A 20,528-nucleotide genomic window follows, 5' to 3' on the forward strand; every position below is an offset into this window, starting at 1 on the left:
TTCTGGGTACTTTCAGTCCAAGCGAAGCATCTCAACACCTTCCAGGAGGATCACTGAAGCTATTTGGATCGTTGCAACAACTCTGCAACACACTTTGATCAGAGCCAGATCTTCATTTTTCAGGTAAGTTTCCAAAACTTCAAACTCTATGGTTCACGCATGATAAATTAAAAATGAAGTTACCAGTTGGTTTCTGCACCTTCATAGATCATTAGCCCTCAATCAGTTGCATCAAAACATACATATATAGCATTTCATGTTTAAATTCAGTTTTAGGGTTCTTAGTGTTCATGCTTGCGAATTTTATGTTACACTTAGAATAAATGAAATTAAAGGACACCATCATAATCCTCGTCCAAAAACGAGCAAAATCCATCCTTACATCTTTGAATTTGGTTGAGAATTGAGGGAGATAGGATTTCCAGAAATTGAAATCGTGAGGTTGAAGATGAAGTTGCTTTGCGCGCGTTTTTTTGAATTCTCAGAAGCAAGTTTAAAATATAATCAATTGGAAGCGTGTTTTGAACGACTAAAACGTTCAGCTCACTTGGTTACAAGCGCCTCTCACTTTCTCATGCCTTAGGTCTGGGGTTCGATCCCCCCCTCAGACCTTTTATTCATTTTATTTTTTTCAACTCATTTAATGTCTTGCTTTCACATATAATCATATGGGCTCTTTCCTTAAACAGGCCACGCGCGTGGCCCAGTTGGTATTTGTTTTGTTTGGTAACCAAGAGGGCGTGAGTTCAACCCTTGGTGAGACCAAACCATATTTTTACTACTATTTTTCTTCCTTTTTTTTATCAACTTCACACAATCATTTAACTTATCAAATAAATCCATTTTTACTTCATTTTTCACACACTTGTCATTTAATGTATATATTTTGTGAATAATCAAAAAAATCATAAAAATATTATTTATTTCATGTATTTTTATTAGGTTTAAAATAGTATGTTTTAGGTGTTTTCTTAAATACTTTAATACATATTTTCACTTTGTTTTAACCTAAATCATTTTGTAAATAAAGTTTATGAAAAAACCCTAATTGTTTAGGTCTTAATTAAGTAAAAAATCTTTATTTTTACTTTAATTAAGTTGACTTTTGTCAATTCTCAAAACTGTTTTCAATCTCCAAATAAATCAAATGATTAGGGTTTTCAAACAACAAAACCTTGTATCATTCCAGATCATTTTCAAATTGCTTTTACACCAGTACTGTAAAGTACTGGGCCTCTAATAGAGTATAAGTCCCAAACACCTTCTCTTCTTAGCTTGTTTTCAAAACTGTATTTTCAAAATCTTCTTTCTGTTTTCAAAACATTCTTCTGGTATTTGAAGGGCATTATTCCCGGTGAAACTCTTCAGATACCTATGTGACCTTTGTCCATCTTCACTTCTTCTGTTTTCAAAAACCATTAACTGTTTATCATATATATATTCAACTGTTATCAACAAAACAACAAAAATTACTGTTGAGGCTCTGTACATACTTCTTCAATGGCCTCCACTCCATCCAGGTTAGGCTTTACAAGCTTTCAATTTACAGTCTTTGTTTAAATTACTGTCAAATATAAACTGTGCATATATTAGTTTAGAACTACGTTTGAGTATAAACCTTAGGACAGTTAAACTATATATATATTATAGGAATATGGCCTAGGATTGAGAATGTCTTCCCGGTGAAGGCTCTTTCCTAATTAGAGATTTGTAGTTCAAACCCCCAAGATGAATTATTCCCGGTGAAACATCTTGGCAAAAACCTTAGAATCCAAATAATAGGACACATCCACCCAAAGAGGAATTATTCCCGGTGAAACCTCTTACCCATTTGCTTAGAGCCAAAATAAGTTCAAAACTGCATAGCTTTCTCTTGTGCTATAACAAGGACCCTCGATTAGCCTCCTCTTGGGCTTTGTACAAGGACCCACAGGCTTCTTAAAAGCATTTCCAGCTTCCTCTTGAGCTTGTATACAAGGACCCCTCAGGTTTCTTATAAACATAGGAACAGGTCTTTAGTCACCTTTTAGCCTACCCTGGTGAGTTTCTTCCAATTTAAACCAGACTTTAAACAAGCTAAGTTTGTCTCAATTCTACATTGAGTACATTTTTTGGAATGAGAGACATGGACAGTCTCTGTCACCCTTACCTTCATCAATCTTCCTTAGCAGAGTCTAGGATCTATGTTCATTTCTCCTCAGCATGTGTCAGCCTTCATCTTGGGCTTTAAACAAGAAGTCTCCATTAGATAATCCTTCTGCCAACCTTTTCAACAAAATCCCTGGAAAGGGTTAGCCTCCAAAGTCAATTAAAATCAATCCATCATTTCAATAAAAACCCCTGGAAAGGGTTAGCCTCCAAAGTCAATTAATAAAAATGTCAAAAATAAAGATTCATTTCTCTTAGGAGATAATTTCCCCAAAAGAGTCAAAACCCCTGGAAAGGGTCAGCCTCCAAAAACATGATAAAAGTCAGTCTTTTAACAGACAAATTCACCAGCTGAGTCAAAATCCCTGGAAAGGGTTAGCTTCCAAAGAAAAACAGTCTTTCAATAAATAAAACCTCCTCAGTAGAGTCAAAACCAACAAAAACAGTTAGCCTCAACCTTGGGCTTCATACAAGGCACCAAACAATAAAACTCCCCTGTCAAGAGTCAGCCTCAACCTTGGGCATTGTACAAGGCAGATAATAGAGTCTCCCCAGTGAGTTCTTCATCATTCAGTAGCCACAACCTTGGGCTTTGTACAAGGCAGATAAACCATATTTTCATGTGTCAAAGATTCCTAACACTTAGGATCTTTCCCCATATAGTCATCCATACTTAATTCATTTAAGAGTCCGCCACAACCTTGGGCTTTGTACAAGGTAGAAAATAATGTTTTCCCTAGCAACAGTCAGCCACAACCTTGGGCTTTGTACAAGGCACACGAAATAGAGTCATTCATAGTCTTAAAAATTCAATTATCCTCAACAGTCAGCCACAACCTTGGGCTTTGTACAAGGCACACAAATAGAGTCTCCCTAAGTAGAGTCAGCCTCAATTCTGGGCTTTGTACAGAACACAAAAATACCCTGTAATTAATCCCCAGTGGAGCCATCTCCCAGAGTCAATAATTAATAAGTCAATAAAAAAGCCTCAAGCTTGGGCCTCATTCAAGCCAGCTAAAGTCAAATCTTTCATATAGTAAATAGACATAGCTTATCTCTATAGAGAGATATTTTTACTACTCTACCACATTCAAACAAACAAACATTTCAATTTCAATTTCATTCAAAGTCTCCCATTTAGGACTCTGAAAGACATGCTCTGGCACATCCCCAGACTTGTACACTTTCCCTAATTTGGATGAGCATCTTTCTTTCATTTTAGAGGCACGATGGCTGTCATACTTGATCAACCAAGTAGACTCCCCTCTTAATGAAACATCATTTTTTTTAGCTTTTTCTGTCACTTTTAAATGTTTGTGGTAGAATAGTACAAATACCTCTCTGTAAAGATGATTTCATGTCTCTTTACTGTAAACAGAGATTTAATTCCAAGCTTCAACCTTGAGCTTCAAGCAAGGCACCAAAAACAAGTAATTTCCCTAGTTAGTTCCCCGAACTACATTAAGCTCTGACTTCCACTAGGGGTATGTAGGCATGAGGTTCACAAGGAATCTCAGCGAGCTAATAAAATACCAAAAATAGTCAGTCTGTCTATCTGTCTGTCTTTCTTTAATCAATTCAATTCTCTCTCCTAACACAAAGGAGAAACTTTCCCAATCATTAGCAGCAAACACAATCACAATGACACAGAGAAGGTTCCTGTAGAGTAATACAGATATGTAGGGTGTTTAAACACTTCCCTATGTATAACCGACCCCCCGGACTCCAGAATTTCTAGTCTAGGTGAAATCCCCACACTTAGCAAACTCCTAGGGTTTAGTTGAGATCTTTTTTCCCCTTTCCTACTCGTAGGACAAATAAGAAAGTTCGTGTGATATCGTAGGAAGAACTGAAATAAAATTCATCCCACCACGGGCGCATTCTCCTTCCAAATTTCGCGTGAAGGGTTTAGCGTGCCGTCCTCCCAAGTGAAACGGGGAGGTAAAAGAAAACGACACCACAAAAATCAAAGTAGAAATTGAAAGATTGCTGAGAAGCAAGTTTATTCGAACTGCGAGGTATGTCGAATGGTTAGCTAATATAGTGCCTGTCATAAATAAAAATGGTAGCCTTCGTATATGCATAGATTTCAGAGATTTAAATAAGGCTACCCCTAAAGATGAATATCCCATGCCGGTTGCTGAAATGTTAGTCGACTCTGCAGTCGGATTTGAATATCTCAGCTTATTGGATGGATATTCAGGTCATAACCAAATTTTTATAGCTGACGAAGATGTACCTAAGACGGCGTTTCGATGCCCAGGTGCTTTAGGAACTTATGAATGGGTAATGCCTTTTGGTTTAAAGAATGCTGGAGCTACATACCAACGAGCCATGAATTCCATGTTTCATGATTTTATTGACAAGTTTATGCAGGTTTATATCGATGATATTGTAATAAAATCTAACTCTGAAAATGGTCACTTAGACCATCTTCGACAATCTTTTGAACGAATGAGGAAATATGGACTCAAAATGAACCCTTTAAAATGTGCTTTTGGTGTACATGCAGGGGATTTCCTGGGCTTCGTGGTTCACAAGAAAGGCATTGAGATAAACCAAAATAAGACGAAAGCAATCTTGGAGCTAAAGGCGCCAGAAACAAAGAAACAACTCCAGTCATTGTTGGGAAAGATTAATTTCTTGAGGAGATTCATCTCAAATCTAAGTGGCAAAACGAAGATATTTTCACCACTTGTGAAGCTCAAGAACCAAGATCAATTCAAATGGGAGCAAGAACATCAACAGGCATTCGACCAAATAAAAGCTTATTTAACTAAGCCTCCTATTTGTTACCCCTCAATAGGACACAAAGTATGAAATTGTACATAGCTGCATCAGGCTCGACAATTGGGAGTATGTTAGCCCAAGAGGATGATAATGGCGTCGAAAGAGCTATATATTATCTAAGTCGAACCCTAGTAGATGCTGAAACTAGGTATAATGATATTGAAAAATTGTGCTTATGCTTGTATTTCTCATGTAACAAACTTAAGCAATATATAAAGCCTGTTGATGTGTATGTGTCCTCTCATTTTGATGTTATTAAACATATGTTGTCTAAACCAATTTTGCATAGTCGAATTGGTAAGTGGGCTTTAGCGCTAACTGAATTTTCCTTAACGTATGTTCCTTTAAAAGCTATGAAAGGACAAGTTGTGGCTGATTTTATAGTCGACCATGGGTTAGTCGAATTGTCTGTAAATCAAGTCGAACGAACCAACTGGAAATTGTTTTTTGACGGTTCTAGACACAAAAATGGATCAGGCATTGGAGTCTTGATTATTTCTCCCAAAGGACTTCCAACAAAGTTCCATTATAAAATGAAAGAAGTATGTTCTAACAATGAGGTCGAATATGAAGCCTTGATAACTGGTTTGAAGGCCCTAATAGATTTAGGGGCAAAACGAGTTGAGATTCGAGGTGATTCTGAGCTAATCATTCGACAAATCAAAAAAGAGTATAAATGCATCCAAGAAAATTTAATAATGTATTATGCAATTGTGATACGCTTATTAGAAAAATTCGAACATGTTGAGATCTTGCATGTACCAAGATCTAACAATTACATTGCCAATGAATTGGCACAAATTGCTTCTGGGTATAGAGTTTCTAAAGACAAGTTAGAAGACATGGTCGAGATCAAGAATAAAGAAACCCATGAAGTATTAGACAAGTTAGGTCAATTGTCGACGTCAAAATTCGAGGGGGTAGGTGATAATGTTGAAAGTAAAGTTGAAAGTAAAGATTTGTATGCCTTGGAAATTCTTGCCATCGACAATATGACTGATGCTGATTGGAGAAACCCATTGGTCCAATACCTAAATAATCCAGTCGGAGGAACTGATCGAAAGATTAAATACAGAGCTCTAAACTATGTGATATTAGGAAATGATTTATACAAGAAAACAGCTGAAGGTGTATTATTGAAATGCTTAAGTGAAGTTGAAGCATATTTGGCTGTGTCAGAGGTTCATAGTGGTGTTTGTGGAGATCATCAGTCAGGCCATAAGATGAAATGGCTGTTGTTTAGACAAGGTTTATATTGGCCGACAATGCTAAAAGACTGTATTGAATATGCAAGAGGATGCCAAGAGTGCCAGAAATTTTCAGGCATTCAACATGTTCCAGCCACTGAATTGCATGCCATTGTCAAACCTTGGCCTTTTAGAGGACGGGCTTTTGATTTAATAGGAGAAATCAAACCTGCATCTTCTAAGCAACAAAGATTCATTTTAGTAGGAATAGATTATTTTACTAAATGGATAGAGGCAATCCCACTAGTTAATTCTGATCAAGAAGCAGTGATTAGTTTCATACAAAAACACATTATCTACAGATATGGGATTCCAGAAACTATTACTATTGATCAAGGATCAGTTTTTGTTGGTCGAAAGATGTAAGCTTTTGCAGCAGAGACAGGATTTAAATTGCTAACATCCACTCCATATTACGCTTAGGCCAATGGTCAGGTCGAAGCTGCTAATAAAGTTATTATAAATTTGATAAAGAAGCATGTGGGGAAAAAGCCAAGAAATTGGCATCAAACGCTCGACCAAATCCTTTGGGCTTGTCGGACGTCACCAAAGGAAGCAATAAAGACTACCCCATTTCGTTTGACATTTGGGCATGATGCTGTATTGCCTGCAGAAATTCACCTATAGTCGACAAGAATTCAACGACAAAACAGTCTCTCGTCTGACGAATACTGGAATATGATGTTAGATGAATTAGTAGAATTAGACGAAGAAAGGCTAATAGCGTTGGATAGGTTAATAAGACAAAAGGAAAAAGTAGCGAAGGCTTACAACAAGAAAGTCAAAGAGAAGACATTCATGGTAGGTAATTATGTATGGAAAGTTATCCTGCCCATGGATCAAAGGAATAAGTTATTGGGAAAATGGTCCCCAAGTTGGGAAGGACCGTTTAAAATTTTGCAAGTGTTTTCAAACAATGCATATGAAATTGAAGAATTAAATTCAGATGGTCGAATCTTGAGGATAAATGGTAAATATTTGAAAAAATATAAACCTATACTTCAAGAAATTCACATAAGGGAATAAAAACTAAGAGATTATATTAAAATGGCTAAAAATTTGGCCAATTATTACAAAAGATTCTTATAAAGCACATTGTCGGTCATTACAAAATTATAGCCAGTCAGCCAAAATTGAAATTACAAAGCAGGGAAATTATTCCTAAAATAGGTTAACTTGGCTGATTCAAATTCAATCTTAGAATCAAGTCGAGACAAATTTTGTTTGAGCTGTCGAACGCTGCTTTCCAACTTGAGGGCATTTTCACCATGACCAAGTCCTTTCAAGACTTCCTGGTCAACAATTTCAGGCGAAGGGACCTCTTCAGTTTGAGCCAAATTGATTTTCTCTTGTTCAAGATCTTGAATCTTCTTGTTGAGGTCTTCAATTTGAGCCTTGTAATCAGCAATCTTGTTGTTGATCTCTCCCTTCTTATCAGAAAACTTTAAAGTTTTCTCCTGAAATTCTTCAACCTTTTTGGTCGAAGCTGCACTGGCATCCCATTCCCTCTCCATTTCACGCTCTTTGTTCTTTGCCTGACGAGTAATGTTCTTCTTCGTCATAAGGTCCCTCCAGAGCTGGTCGAAGTACGCCTCAAAATTAAAGAAGAATTGAACAACAACTGCTGGAAGAGAAGCTTTGATTAGTAAGTCAAGGATTTTACGAATTTCTCCACCAAGATGTTCAGAAATCTCAAGAACAACGAGAAACTCAGGTTCGTTCAGATGGGCTCTTAGCTGACATATAGCTTCAACAAGAGAAGCGTCAATCTCAGCATCAGGATTGGTCGACTGAGCAGGAATCTCAAAAGAACTTGGTCGCAGCTTCTGAAGTCGAAAGAGAGCTTCTACAGGATTGGTCTTCTTCAAGTCCAGAATTTCCTCCTGATTAAGAGAACTATTCGAGTTGGTGTCATCAACAGTAGGATGTTGTTTGGATTGAGAAATGATGTCTTGCTTTGAATGAGAGGCTTGATCAGTAGCTTTGACATTTGCAGGTTGAGCTTGCCCAATAATGGGATTGTTTTGGGGCTCTGTTCGACTTCGACCTGGAGTGTTAGCTGAATCAGTGGTACTTCCAAAAGCATCAGTCCATTGAGGGCTAAAAAGATTGGAGTCAGGAGCAGCCTCAGTAATCTTTTCCAATGCATGGCCCGAATTTATTGGATGATTATTTGATTTTCCAAACCAAACGTTTGTTTGTATAACAGCGTGTATAAATTGATATATATTTTCCAGTTTTTAATGGCAATATTATAGAAATTCCATTTCAAATACATGGCCCGGATTTATGGGCCAGGATCCTCTCCATTTTTCTCTCTCTCTCCATTTTCTCCATTATTATAGTTTTGTATATAAATAACACGTATTTTCATGACATGTGACATTTATTTCACATTTATTTAGTTTTATATACTCAAAACTATAGTAATGGAGTTTTCCATTTCTTTTAAGAAATGGAGAGGATCTCTACCCCGGATTTATTGGATGGATTTTTTCTTTTCCAAACCAACCATCCATTTTTGTTACAAACTACAAAGTTTATTAATTTTAAAATTTCCGTATTCCAATTTTGTTACAAATTTTTTCTTCTCACTTATTATTGACATTTATTTATTATTTGTCTTATTTGTAGCCATGTCACACTTGAAGTTCCAATATTTCACTCTACCATAGTTTATTAGTACGAATGTACCTCTTTTTAAAAACAGGTGGTCCAAATTCTATATTGGCCCTGATTTAGTGGTCTCAAATACTAGTAACATATTACCTCCATAATGAGTTAGGGTTTGCAACCTTGGCATATTTGTTGTTGAAGATCATGAGAATGCATATGCGTCACTTTTCAAATGTTTTGTCTTTTAGAATGTGTCATTTTTCAAATGTCATGTTCATCTAGGGAGGAATTAAGGATGGTGTTGTCTAGTGTTGAAGTTCATATCATATCTATCACAATGTATTAAACTTTGACAGCTTTTTAAGTATCTAATGTTTATTGTAGTTTCATATAATTTCGGGTATACTTAATTTATCAAACCATTCTGGTAGTTTTGGATGGTATTAGAGCACAATTATCGGTTGTTTTTTTTAAGTTTCTACAATATAACCAAAGCCACTAATGTCAGAATTGATGGATATTTGAAAAGAATATGGGTTGTTTTATTTGTGACGTTGGTAAGTTTGGAAACGGTTCACACTTGCCAGCTAGATTAGTAATATTAATAAAAAATTGCTATATCATTTAATACTTACCTACCTATATTATTAATTGTAACATTAACGGTAATAATATTTTTGAAATTAACAAAAGTAACCTTAATATTTTTTTACTCAACATTTTTAAATGATTAACGGTAACATTTTTTTAATTATATAAATAAGTTAGTAATTTAATTATAATTTTCATTCACAACTAGTCTACTTCTAAACTATTGATTTTATCTCATCTTAAATTTTTTCTTCTACACATTATTTGTCAATGGATCCTAATCAAAATAGCTCTTGGTATAATTTTATACAAATGGTGGTAGTCCTCCTTCTATTCCAAATCAACAAAGAAACCCATTCTTTAGAAATGCACCTTTTATCTCAAATTCACACCATAACCCAAACTTTCAAAACTCTCAATTTATCCCAAATCCACAAAATAATCCACACTTTGGAAATTACTCATACTATACACCACCTTATCCATATCAATATCAACAATTTACATCTCAATTAACTAACCCCACAATGCATCATGGAACTCAAATATGTAGTAGTGGTGTGCAACCAAATGATCAAGAACATGAAACACCACAATCTTGCACTCAAGGTAGCTTAGAAACTACTAACCTTAGTGAAGAAGTTGCACCTGCACCGGTTGTGAATACACATAAACAAAGGTTCCAACAAAGAGAGGATGAAGTTCTCATTCAAACATGGCTCAACGTTTCAAAAGATTCAATTGTCGGGGTTGATAAAAAAGGAGATAGTTTTGGAAGAGGATCGGCGAAGCTTACAACAAGCATCGTGACATTAATTACAAAGAAAGGAAACCGGCACAACTAAAAGGGAGATGGCACAAAATTAACCCATATGTTCAAAAGTTTGTTGGATGCTACAAACAAGCCGTGTCTACACAACAAAGTGGAAGTTCCGAGAGCAATATCATGCAAGCTGCATATAAAATCTATTTCCAAGATGAAGGTGAAAAGTTTACATTTGAGGTTGCATGGAGATTATTGAAAGATGAACCTAAATGGCTCGCAGGTTCATCAAAAGCTTTTACAAAAAGAAGAAAGGATTCGGCTTCAGGAGCATATTCTTCGCCTTCTAATCCATTAACACCAACAAGCAGTGAATACGATCCATCATCACCTACTTTGTCAGGTCGTCCAATCGGTCAAAAGGCAGCCAAAAGGAAGGAGAAAGAAAAGCTTGTGGAAATGTCTTCTACACCCAATGTCAAATATGGTTCTTTGAAAGATGACTTAAAAACAAAAATTGATCTGATGTCAATGTTTGCACAAGACTATGCACGCATTGAGGGTGAAAAACTTGAGATAGAGAGAAAAAAGGTTGATGCAAAAATTAAGAAGGCTGAGATTGCTGAGGAAAGATTAGTATGTTTACTCAATCAATAAATGTTGCAATAATGAGAAGGGGTTGTTGGACTAGAAATTTGAAGGTTTTGTTGGACTTAACCTGCATCGCCTCATTTCTATTCAAGTTGTATTGTGTCACAGAATATGAATCAAATAACTGTACCCCGAAGGATCCTGCCACAGAAGACTTCGGGGTACAATTACTTGATTCATATTCTGTGGAACATAATCGGCAGGGGCACATTGTGTTCTATCCTTTACCAGTCCATCCACTGTTTGAAGCTCAACCTACAATAGAAAAACATGATTATTACTAACTACATATAGAAAATCTTGAATCATGTAAAAGTTGATGAAACAGATATCCCTTGTAGGTCTCATTATCAATAACATCTTCTACTTACTTGATACATGTCTTCAATACTCTAAATCACTGATAAAAACCTAACAAAAGCGCTTTATAAAAGTTTAATAGCTCAGATTGTCATTTAAAATGATTAGTTTGTCATTTATAAAAGTTTAATAGCTCAGTTTATTTTATGATTGTCATCTATGGCTAGTTAAAAGTAGAATGTTAATTTCCAGATACATTATATTGAAGAAAAAAAATTAGAATGTGAAAGCTAAAAGAGTTCAAAAGTTCCATAGAAATGAATGTTCTCAACACGTTCCACATTGGAACTCGTAATAGTGGCTAATAAAACAAAAAGTCCTATGCTTTATGTCCAGAAAAGATCATGTAAAAAGCGATCAATCCTGGAGGCCCTTTAAATCAATTCATACTAAATTAAAAAGTGTATAAAACTATAGATAATACATCTATAGATGTAAATACTAACTTCACGGATCTAATGAAACTTTTATTCCAAAAACAAATTACTTGAGTTTTTTTTTTCTGCATAAAAACCTAACAAACTTTGTCTTCAATACTCTAAATCACACTAATAAATATAATCCCTTGTAGGTCTCATTATCAATAACATCTTCTACTTACTTGATACATGTCTTCAATACTCTAAATCACTGATAAAAACCTAACAAACTTTGTCTTCAATACTCTAAATCACACTGATAAAACCTAAATCACTGATAAATTAAAAAAGCCCCAATAATATTAACTATAACCCTAAATAAAATTTTGTATTTTTGAAAGCAAACAATGAAAAAAAGGAAAATTTCCGGCACAAAACCCTAACCTGAACAGAGAAGAGACGGTTGAAGGGTGGCGATGGAGTGAGGAAGGCGGCGGCGGAGTCGGTTGAAGGCTGGAGAGGGAGTGAGGACGGCGGAGCAACGAAAGGAAGAAGAAGGTTCGCGTGTTTTGGATCTGAAACAAAACGCGTGTGTTTGTAAAATATATAATTTTTTAAATGGGCTACCAGAGCGCTTTTCAAAAGCGCTTTAAGAACACCCCCTACCAGAGCGCTTTTATCCCAAAAGCGCATTCGTAGCACCCACCCTATAAGAGCGCTTTTAAAAGCGCTTTCATAACCCCCTCTACCAGAGCGCTTTTTAAAAGCGCTCTCATACCCCCCCTACCAGAGCGCTTTTTGAAAGCGCTCTCATAACCCCCCCTACCAGAGCGCTTTTTTTGCATCATTTTCCCTTGTTTATTAATTTTGTTTTTAGCGAGCCCTACGAGAGCGCTTTTGCTAAAAGCGCTTTAGTAGCTGCGCTGCTACAGCTTAAATTTGGCGTAGTGGTATGTGCCAATAATAATAATAATAATAATAATAATAATAATAATAATAATAATAATAATAATAATAATAATAATAATAATAATAATAATAATAATAATAATAATAAACATCAGTAAAATTAAACATAAAATAATATAACATTAGATAATAAGATGAAATTAATAATAGTAAAGAAAATAAAGAATATGAGAATAAAATAAAAATAATAAGAGCAAACAAGATTTTAATTGTAATTAAGATTTATTTAACTAATTATAAATGGGTTTAGTAGGGTTAAAAGAAGTTTTAATGTTATCGTGGAAGTTATCAAATTTATGTTTTTATTTTTTATTTGATTAATTAATTGTTACTTTATAAATTTTAATATTTTTATTTAATTAATTAACTAATTGAGAATATGGGGTTAGAGTTTTTTTTAATATTTATTTAATCAATTAATCAACAAAGAGATATAAAGTGAGTTTTTATTGATTTATTATATATTTAATTAATTAATAATTTATTATAGATTTTGGCTGGAAATTTTGGTGGGAAAAACTTTTAAGATTATAATTTAGTACGATGATTTAATAGGTTTCAACATGACCAACAATGCATTTAGCCACCGAATCCCTTAATGATTAGGCAAAAGATTTTGGAAGGATATTTGGAAAAGTAACCGACCAAAATCAAAACGTACAGTTAAATTATTGGAAACCTAAACTGACCAAAATTAAAACAATTTCAAGCGGTACTCGAAATGGTTATGAAACGTAAAAAAAACTATAATTGGGCATTCTTATTTCATGAAGGCAATTTGACGTTTTTTAAAAGAATTTGATTTCATAATTTATATAAATTAGTCAGTAGAATGAGAATATAACAAAAATGAAATAATAGTAATGTTTGGACATAAAGAAAGTGATCTCACATTCAAAGGATTTAATTTCTCTAATTTGTGGTAAATGATAGTCAGTAGAATGGGAATATTTAAAAATTGGCAAAATGGAGATGTTTAGACATAAAGACCTTGAGGCTTGATATATGAATAACAAAGAGTTACAACTACAGTACCAATATAGGGGGGAAATTACAAAGAAGTTTGATAAATTAGCATTGGAGCACAATTTGAATTGGATATAAAATTGCAGCTTTGATCTTCAAATGGAATATGTGAATGATCCTGCAATGAAAGATAACAATGTGTATTATACATAACCCTTGATTGGAAATTATATTATGCTCAATGTGTGTGACATGTAAAATGCTAATTTATTAAACTTGTATATTACCACTCAAAGGTTGTGAAAAACTTCTTTGTAAACAACCCTAATGGTAGTAGACTTGAGGTTGAGTTTGTCATCGTGAATCATAATCTTGATCCCTTTTTTGGTAGTAACTCTTGAAAGGGCTACATAAATTTGACCATGAGTGAAAACATCCCTTGGAATATAAAGCCTAACCTAATCCAAAGATTGTCCTTGTGACTTGTTAATTGTCATTGCGTATGAAACAATATGGGAAATTGTTGCCGGTTTAATTTGAATGGCCAAGGGGATTGGGACGGGGACATATCCATGCGGGGTATGTGAATTAATTTTCCATTTGTTTTTCCACCCATGATTGCGGCTTCAATAACATGGCTTCCCATCTTTGTAACGATGAGCCTTGTTCCGTTACACAATCCTTCAGATTGATTGATGTTTCTCATAAGCATAATCGGAGTTTCGACCTTTAACTTAATGTGATGATTGGGTAGTCCAGACGTTTTTAAAGAACTAAGAAACTCAGGACTAAGTATATCGAGGAAGTTGATGTCATGTATTTGGGAACGATCAACGGAGTTTGAGCTGTAGTAGTCACGTAGCTCACCTGCATATTAAAATTTCTATATTGAGTCATATTATTATAGCAATACTGTTTGTTGAAATGAAAAACCATATTACAAATGTCACCTGACATCTTTTCAAGCACATGATCATTGATTTGATTAACAACTTCAAGAGTTGATGCAAGAATGGCTCGACTTTTGAGGTAGTATATGATCGATAATTACGAATGAAATCCGGGTAAGTACTACTGACAATGGAAACAATAGGGTCGGAAAAATTAGTTATTAAAAGATCAGGTGGCACGTCAATTTCGGCAAAACCGTCATTTGGTTCAGCTACTTTCCCTTCACCGATGCGCAGAAGCCAATTAGAGAAGTTTTTAATTTCCCTTCTTTCGTCCTCACTCGGTCCACAATGCATAAGCATGTTCTTGGTTAAAATAAGGACTTGTACATAATGCCATATATATGAAGCATTGATTGAAGAATGTACGATTGTTTACGGTGATTTCCGGTAAACAACCGCTAGTCTTCCAAACTATAGAATATACTTTGGTTACTCGCAGGATCGACTAGATTGATCCTAGGACATAGTCAAAAAGTTTGTCATTTGTGATGAATTGGTTCATATTAGTTGGTTATTTGGTCTTCGATATAAGAAACAAATAGAAAAAATGTAAAGACTGATAATCACCTTGTTATACACGTAAATATAACCCTGGCGAAAGATATAGTAAAGATAAACTTGCAAGAGACTTAAAGTAGAAGAATGTAAATTGCAGAAAGTAAAGACTTCGAAGTAAGTTTAAACGAAAGATAAAGTTGCAAGAATGTAAATGGCTGGAACGTAACGAAAGATATAAAGAATACTGAAAAGATACTTGCATAAAGATGAATACAAATGTATTTAAGATGGTGGTGTCATACGTACATTTCTCAGCGAACTCGTTCTCTTAACGCTTGATACTTGAGTAATTTGTACAAAATGAACACCCGGAATTCTAACATTAAGACCCTTATTTATACTAATTTCGACCCTAACGGTCCTACATTAACATGATGCCACGTTGCTCACATGTATACGCTTCGAATCCCTGGGGCACCATCTGTCCTTGTTCGGTTACACAGACTATTTTGAAATTCAAATCCTCCCGCCTGAATCCTCTTTCGATACGTGGCAACGTGATCAAAACCGAGAATGCTACGAAAGAACGCCAAGCTTCAGTACCCTTCATATTTCCTAAAAACGCTTAAGTCTTAAGGCAATTTACTTCGAACCAGCTCTAATACTTATCATCTTTGCTTCAACTTAAACAACATCCTCGAACATGGCCATCAGTAGCCATTTATTTCTCGAAATGGTCATCAGTAACCATTCTTCTTTGAACTTTAATTCTTCAAAGAATATTTTCTTCAAACGAAATCTCCAGCCAACAAATTGCCCCCAATAAATGCCTGTTTCGAAAACAAGAGAAATAGGCGTTTCTTGTCGTGATGAAATTTCGTCTTACTCATTTTTTTAGAGTTCCAAGACAATTGACTAACGTCATAATCATTTAGGACTCAACTTTCAAAACGTCTTATCATTTTCCAAAAATGTCTCTTCAGAACGTGCATTCCCACGTTTTGTCATTACTTGTGATCATTACTCCTATATACTAGGAATAAGACTAACAACTATTCGACCGCCGTTGGATTAAATCAACGCTTGCCGCGTGTCCTTTGACCTTTACCCAAAAGGTTTGAAAGGGTTTCCGTTAAACCTTTAAATACTTGAACTGCCTTCACACAACTTCCACTTTCATTCTCCTGCGATTATCACAGAAAAGAAATCCTCTTTGGTTTTGTTTAACCCAGTTCTTAAAACAAACTCATCCATGGCGTCTTCTTCAAATGCTCTCCAACCTATTCAAAAGCTTCAAAATCCCACACAGATAGGGAATCAACAATGCATTCCAGACCCAAATGCCACAGAGGCGCGCGCTATCTACGCTTCTCAGGTAATCATTCCTTTTGAACTTTCTGGAAAAACTCATGCCTTCATGGGTCCTTTACCTGGAGGAAACAACCCTTCTCTGGGTAAATTTTTCCCTGCTTATTATAAAACTAGGCCTTTGGTTAGTAAGAAAAAAATAGATGAAGATGGCCATCCAATCTTAGCTGAACCTGTCAATGCAGATGATACTTCGACTGAAACTACCACAGCCTTTGAAAAAATTAGGTTAAACTATGTAACCAATTTCGTGAAAGTCTTTAGGTCAATTCCTTTAGCAAAAGATCCTGACCTGTATTACGCTTGGCTAACTAAAGTAGAAAAACAAAAGGCTTCCTTTTGGAAGGGACTAGGGATTTATGACCTAATCCAGTTATCCAAAACAGGTTTAGAATACAACCAAACCATGTTAGTAGCATCAGTACATTTCTGGGATGCTTCTCACAATACTTTCCACCTTCCTTGTGGAATGATTACCCCTACTCTCTTCGACGTAGCCGCTATCACATGGCTTCGACCAAGTGGGGAACTCTTCGATCCCAACTTCATGGATACTGACACCATCCAGTCAATGAAGAAACAGTCACCTATACTGCTTTTATCCAAAGATACCATGTCCAAACGACTACAGAAGTCACAGATGAAAAACACATTGCGTTTTTAGCACTCTGGCTTTCAAGATGCGTTTTTTGTTCTAGGTCTATCTAAGTGCCAAAGAGATACCTCTGCATGGCTAACCAGATAAATGCTGGGAAAAAGTTAAATTTAAGCCAGTTAATTCTAGGATTCCTTTACGAGAATCTTGGTGAAGCAACAGATCTTGTCAAGAACTACAAAATAGGATCTCTCCTTTTCGCTGGCCCCTTCTGGTTGTTGCAACTATGGCTCAATGCCACTTTCGAGGCTCATCTCCCATACAAAGGTGTTGTGAATGAAGAAGATATAGCTATAAAAAATCGAACAGTGGAAGGAACTAGATTGGCTCACCTAACTCCAAAAGAAGAAACGGGAAAGCCTCGTGAAACCTTTTTAGCGTACATAATGATGTTCGCTAAACGTTATCAGTTTAGTCCTTCCATGGCTCCCTTTGTAAAAAGGACAGTAGGTCCTGAATGGTTTACTCGAGAATTTCCAGCAACTTCTCCAGACCAACAAGCCGAATCCATGGTTATTTGGGAGGCTTTCCTCACTCCTAAGCTGTTATACCACCGACTTCGATCTCCCAAAAGGCATTGCTGTCTTCTTTGCTACCAACCAAATCTGGTATCGAGACAATTTGGGTTGGTTCAACTTAAACCAAAATGCATGTATGACAAAAGGAATCACATGTGTCTACACAATCTGCATTTAGCTGAAGATAAATATGAATAAAAAATCTCCAAATACGTTGGCATCACAACTCTCTCTCTCATCTCCTTCGAGCCTGCCTTCTACTCTACCATAGATTTTCATCAATGGTGGACAGATTATTATACTACGCAAATTTTTGACGCTGAAAGCCTTATTCAAGAACTAACTGAAGCTTTTGCTGATGTGCAGGCGAACTTCCATAAAGGTAATTTGACTCATATTAAAGAAAATCAAGCCTTTCAAATACTCTTTGAAACTATCTACAGGCCTGATGATCTTAGTCGGACCGTTCGTGAAGCTGCGGTCACTTTACGTGAAAAGTTTTCTGCTAAATTGGATAAGCTTAAATTGCCCACGTATGTTCGACCTGAACTACGTTATGAAGTGGCTTTTAAGCTTAATCCTCCAAAATTCCCTCCACTACCTAGTGTTGATTTTGGTGTGCCTCTAAGTCCTCCTTTTCCAGACTGGTTTGTGTGTGGGAATGTTCCCAAAATTCTTTGCGAACAATCTAAAAAACGCGCTGAACGTGTGGTTCCGACTAAGCACACCTTGGATAATTTTAATGGACATCTTCATTTAAGTCTTGAGCATGTTCGTGTTTTGACTCCTATACCTAAAGGTTGGAGTTTGGATTATCTTTCAATTAACTTTCTTTCCTTACTTAAATACTGGCTTCTATCTTATTCACAACTGTGAGTCGAAAGAGGGTTATTAAGGAAACCCCTGCACAGAAAGGCGCTGGAGCTTCGAAAAGCACCAAGACAAGCGGGAGTGATTCTTTCACTACTGGCAAAAAACCTACGGTATGTACATACCTTATATTCTTACTTATGCAAGTTTCTGAATATTACTCACTTTGATTAATGTGCATTTTCAGAGTTCAAAGCCTCCGACACCTTCAAAGCGAAAAGTTCCTCAGACAAATGCTTCAGATGATGAAGATAAATCTCCCCCTCGCACCAGACAAGCAGCGAAGAAAAGGCAAAAGACTACCATTTCTTTAACCAAAGAAAAGGGATCTAGGACTTTGAAGCTTACTTCATCGAGCAACAAGGTATCTTCTGATGAATCACCTTTAAAGGTTGCTAGTACTATTCCAGTTGTGGAAAGTCATAACTCGAGTCCAGATAATGTCCCAACCAAGGTATTTAGATTTTCTAACTGTTTACGGTGATTTCCGGTAAACAACCGCTAGTCTTCCAAACTATAAAATATACTTTGGTTACTCGCAGGATCGACTAGATTGATCATAGGACATAGTCAAAAAGGTTGTCATTTGAGATGAATTGGTTCATATTGGTTGGTTATTTGGTCTTCGATATAAGAAATAAATAGATAAAACGTAAAGACTGACAACCACCTTGTTATACACGTAAATATAACTTTGGCGAAAGATAGAGTAAAGATAAACTTGCAAGAAACTTAAAGTACAAGAATGTAAATTGCAGAAAGTAAAGACTTCGAAGTAAGTTTAAACGAAAGATAAAGTTGCAAGAATGTAAATGGCTGGAACGTAATGAAAGATAGAAAAAATACTGAAAAGATACTTGCATAAAGATGAATACAAACGTATTTAAGATGGTGGTGTCATACGTACATTTCTTAGCGAACTCGTTCTCTTAGCGCTTGATACTTGAGTAATTTGTGAGTGATTTGTACAAAATGAACACACAGAATCCTAACATTAAGACCCTTATTTATACTAATTTCGACCCTAACGGTCCTACATTAACATGATGCCACGTTGCTCACATGCATACGATTCGAATCCCTGGGGCGCCATCTGTCCCTGTTCGGTTACACAAACTATTTCGAAATTCAAATCCTCCCGCCTGAATCCTCTTTCGATACGTGGCAACGTGATCAAAACCGAGAATACTACGAAACACGCCAAGCTTTAGTACCCTTCGTATTTCCTAAAAACGCTTAAGTCTTAAAGACAATTTACTTCGAACCAGCTCCAATACTTATTATCTTTGTTTCAACTTAAACAACATCCTCGACCATGGCCATCAGTAGCCATTTATTTCTCGAAATGGTCATTAGTAACCATTCTTCCTTGAACTTTAATCCTTCAAAGAATATTTTCTTCAAACGAAATCTCCAGCCAACAAATTGCCCCCAATAAATGCCTGTTTCGAAAACAAGAGAAATAGGTGTTTCTTGTCGTGATGAGATTTCGTCTTACTCATTTTTTTAGAGTTCCGAGACAACTGACTAACGTCATAATCATTTAGGACTCAACTTTCAGAACGTCTTGTCATTTTCAAAAACGTCTCTTCAGAACGTGCATTCCCATGTTTTGTCATTACTTGTGATCATTACTCCTATATACTAGGAGTAAGGCTAACAACTATTTGACCGCCGTTGGATTAAATCAACGCTTGCCTTGTGTCCTTTGACCTTTACCCAAAAGATTTGAAAGGGTTTCCGTTAAACCTTTAAATACTTGAACCTTTGTCTTCACACAACTTCCACTTTAATTCTCCCGCGATTATCACAAAAAAGAAATCCTCTTTAGTTTTGTTTAACCCAGTTCTTAAAACAAACTCATCCATGGCATCTTCTTCAAATGCTCTCCAACCTATTCAAAAGCTTCAAAATCCCACACAGAAAGGGATTCAACAACACAATCCAGACCCAAATGCCGCAGAGGCTCGCACTATCTATGCTTCTCAGGTAATCATTCGTTTTGAACTTTCTGGAAAAACTCATGCCTTCATGGGTCCTTTACCTGGAGGAAACAACCCTTCTCTGGGTAAGTTTTTCCCTGCTTATTATAAAACTAGGCCTTTGGTTAGTAAGAACAAAATAGATGAAGATGGCCATCCAATCTTAGCTGAACCTGTCAATGCAGATGATACTTCGACTGAAACTACCGCAGCCTTTGAAAAAA

The 20,528-nt window shown here is 35.9% G+C and overlaps 1 pseudogene; it reads left to right on the forward strand.

The window, feature by feature from the left end:
• Nucleotides 1-9,919: 9,919 nt before the first annotated feature.
• Nucleotides 9,920-18,806, forward strand: LOC131659519 (glutathione S-transferase T2-like; annotated as a pseudogene).
• The last annotated feature ends 1,722 nt before the right edge of the window (nucleotides 18,807-20,528 follow it).

The sequence above is a fragment of the Vicia villosa genome, linkage group LG3 (genome assembly GCF_029867415.1).
Source record: "Vicia villosa cultivar HV-30 ecotype Madison, WI linkage group LG3, Vvil1.0, whole genome shotgun sequence".
Lineage (NCBI taxonomy): Eukaryota > Viridiplantae > Streptophyta > Magnoliopsida > Fabales > Fabaceae > Vicia > Vicia villosa.